The following is a 4163-nucleotide window of genomic DNA, read 5'->3' as shown; positions in this document are numbered from 1 at the left end:
TATTTATTTGCCATTTGTATTTTTTCATTTGAAGTAGGCATTCATCTCACATGCCCATTTTTGGATTGTGTCTTTGAATTTGGGAGGTCTGTTTTTTTCAATTCTTTGTATGTACTACATATAAGTCCTTTGTTTGAGGAACAGTTAGATAAGATGTTTTCTCACTCTATGGGCTGTCTTTCCACTCTATTGGTGATTTCTTTTGATGTACAAAAGCTTTTTAATAAGATAGGATCCCATGTTGTCTAATTTTATCAAGAAGACCAAACAGTCCCCAACAGGAGACCTGTAATCTCAACAGGTAAAATCTGTTTTGGCTTTTGCTCTAATTTGAGAATTGCCCCCAAAATTTGCTAGTAAATCTCTTCCTAGCAAGGGAGTAGGACAGTGTAGGACAATTAGAAATTCATGGTTAAAAATTTGGCTTTCAAAGCGACTCATCAGAGCAGGAGTAAAAATAGCTCTGACAGGGGATTTCTTAAATCAGAAGAGGCAAATGGAATGATCTCAGGGCTCCAGGAGGATCAAAGCCCTCTCACAGATTTGAAGATTCTCTCAGGGCTAAGACCAAGACCTTCGGGTGGCCCATATTTATTTGGTTATCAGAAAGGAGGGGAGTACTCAAGAAAGACAGAAGTACCCAAGGACCTCTCCAAGTAAAGTATTAAATGAATCCTTAATAAGGATTGAATTAATCTACCCATGAGGCTACAGTCTGTATCTAGTTGAGATCAGATCCAGGTGTCCTGGGCTGTGATCTTGTCTTATCCTTTAAGTTTTTCCAGCTTCATCTGCCATTATAGGTTTTAGCAGGGATTAATGACTCAGAGAGGTTCACTTACTATGTGTCCACCATCCATTTTCAGACAAGGAGCCTAGACCCTGGTCATGGTCACAAGTAAGCAAGGAAAGCCAAGTGGTTAATATTAAATCTTGCCCAGAGCTGCTTCATAACAGTCTCCATCACCACACAATTTGAAACTCACATATGATGGAACCCTCACCCACACCAGTATTCCCTTAGGCACTGTTGCGCCACTTAATGGCTCTACTTAACCAGGGTGAAGCCACTTGAGAAACAATATATCTTACATTTACCCTGATTGCAAAAATTTCCACACTTTGTTTAAGGCAGTAGAGATCAAAACTTCTTTTCAAAAACTTTTATTTCTTATTCCCTTGAATTCTAAAGTTTTTCTTTTAAGGAGAGGGCCTCATTATACAGTCCAGGCTGGGCTCAAACTCATAGCAATCCTCCTGCCTCAGCCTCCCTAGTGCTGGGATTACAGATGTATGCCACCACATCTAGCTGGCATATGTTTTTAAATTACCTGTATTTTGTTAGAAGAAACAGTAAAAGGATTCAGCCTAACTCAGAAGAAAAGACAGAGGAAGTCCACATTTTCTCTAAACGCAAAGGTTCAACTACTTTTTAGAAGGGTGAGGTTTTCGGGTGACCTTGAGGTCACTTGAAGTCACACTTGGAAGAACCCACGTGGTTGACCCAATATGGTGGCCAGTTATATAACAAGATGATGACTTGATTAACACAGCACCCTGACAAAGAAATGGTCAACTGGGGGAAAACACTGATGGGACTTGGAGCTCAAAAAAGTAAATATGGATAGACAGATACAAAGGAGACCAAGTTACGAACAGGCATTTTTCCCAAGAGAGTCAGAAAGCTGAACAAAGTATCATGGAGAACAGAAGCCTGAGGTCAAAAAGGCATAATAACCTGCTCTCTGGTTACTTAACTCAAACTGTCAGTGTGACCAAAAATGGCCAAAAGAAAGAAAAAGGGGAAAAAATGTGAGATAGATCTTACTGGGCCTCTTATTGGTTGGGAAAAACAGAGACCATACATTCCCTCTCTACTCCACATGCTGGGAAACACAGGAAAGAGTTCCTGGTGCCATGAGAAATCTCCAGGGTTCCCCAGTGTAGGGAAAAGAAAGGGGAAAAAATGTGCCTAAAGGGTCTTCTCTGTTCTCAGGGTTGGCTAAGCCAAATATGTTACTATGTTCTGGGTGCTGGATTTTCTTTCTGGTAGTGGTTTCTAGGTTACTTCTGTTGAGAACAAAGATTAGGTAAGACAAGAACACACGGTAGCAAAGTTTTATTACAGTTACGAAAGGAAACAAGATCTGCAGAGTGAGTTCGGACCAAGTAAATGTCGCAAAAGCAGTACATCCTACAGTATAAGGGTGGGCCACCATCCAGGAGTGAACACAGCAGCAAAAACTCAATGGAAATTGTCCTTTCTGTATCATATACTCATCAAGGTGATGTCAGGTCTAGGCCATTGAAACTTTGCTTGACTTGTAAGAATTCCACCTGAAGAGCTTTGCAACCTGTTCCATGTATGTGTCCTGGGATTTTGTAATTTGCATGTCAACCTAATTCTCCAGCCAGCTCTACCACACTCTAATTTCTTGTCTAACTGGTAAGCAACAAAATCTTGCATAGAGGAAGTCCCAGAAAGAGATCACGGAGTTCTGGACACTGCTACTGTAGAGCCTCTCTAAAAATCTTCAAAGCCATTCTAGGGCCAGAATTCCTCAAATTTCCCACTCTGCCTAATCAAATCATTGGACCTGACTTTCTTTCTTTATGATTCTCAACTTCAGGCCCACTCAATTATCTTCAAAACTTCATTTCACTCAGCTCAGTCTCAGCTCTTATACCCATACTCCACATACTGGGACACTACTCTAGAAATTGTCATGGGAGAGAAGAGACAATCATCAAATTTTGTTGTGATGTATCCTTCATTTTAAGAGTTCCATTCCTTTAGGTTATAGTATCATTACACCAGGCTTTATTTTTCAATGTGGAAAATATTTCTGAGATCCTATCTTCAGGTGTTAATAGTCATTAATTATAAATTGTTAATTAGTAATCTGAAAGCAAGAGATCAGGGTTCTGAGGGGATAAGAATGCTGAAAGAAGCGGGAAGACTGCATCACTCTAGGGGAACTATTAAAAAGAAGCATGAGAATCTCGAGAGAGCAAGAAATACATCAGGAAGTGTGTAACCAATATTTGTTTTTACTTTACTTCTTTAGAGGGGCTGCTCAACCTTCTTGTGTTTTGAGAATCCACCATTGTGTGAGTCTCAGAAGATACAAAGGCTTGGCTAGTTGGATGTTCTTACCCAGAACTTTAAAAATGGAAAGATAACAAAGAAGTTAGAAAAAATTTAGAATTTATCCCACCAGCTGTGGCCAAAAAAACCTTCACTGTTTATGGTATCATAAAGTGAACCTTTTCATTGATTCTTTCAGCTGTTCAACATCATCAATCACCTTTCTTAACATGTTAGGTACAGAGTGTCCACCTTTGGCAACCAAGAACACTGACCAGAAAAAAAGAGATGGAAGCTGATGAATAATGTGTTTTCTAACAATATCATGAGACAGAAAATGGTTTAATGCTGAGATTGGAAATAAATTATCCCACCTGGATGGAATAGACACATGAAAGGGAAAGTTGGCTACTGAATGGGAAGCAGTCCAGACGTGGTTCAGATTCTAGAAAAGTATGCTTAGGATATATATAAGTATGACAAAATGCTTATGGTAACTTTTGGAGAAACCCATTAAAAGAGGTTGGGTTGTGCAGCACGGGATAATTTCAGTTATGAGGTACAGAATATTCAGTTAGTACAGTTTTTCCTTCTCATAACAAAAATCCAACACATATGTGGCTGATTCAGGTGTTTAACAGTGTTAGACCTCTAAGTTAGCATCTTTTTGTTTTTGTTTTTGTTGCTGTTTTGTTTTGTTTTGTTTCCAGTATTGGGGATTGAACCTGGGGTCTTATACCTGCTAGACAAGAATTCTACCACTGAGCTATATCTCCAACTCTTTTTACGTCATTTACAAAGAGGGTCTCCCTACATTGCCCAGGTTGGTCTTGAACTTTTGATCCTCTTGCTTCAGCTTCAGGAGTAGCTGGGAGTATAGGCATATGCTACTCCAAGCATTGTTATTGTCTTACTACTGAGCATTTTTGGTCACAGTATGGCTGCAGCAGCTCCAAGTAACAGTTGCCTTTGTACAATATCAAAACCCATGAGGAAGAGAAGTAGAATTGTATTTCTCCATGTTCATGTACCTCTTGCAGTCAATAGGGAGCATCTTTCCCTAGAGTCTCCTAGA

This window comes from Chinchilla lanigera, unplaced genomic scaffold, assembly GCF_000276665.1.
Source record: "Chinchilla lanigera isolate Chin_1 unplaced genomic scaffold, ChiLan1.0 scaffold00074, whole genome shotgun sequence".
Taxonomy (NCBI): Eukaryota; Metazoa; Chordata; class Mammalia; order Rodentia; family Chinchillidae; genus Chinchilla; species Chinchilla lanigera.
Note: the sequence above shows the minus strand (reverse complement) of the source record.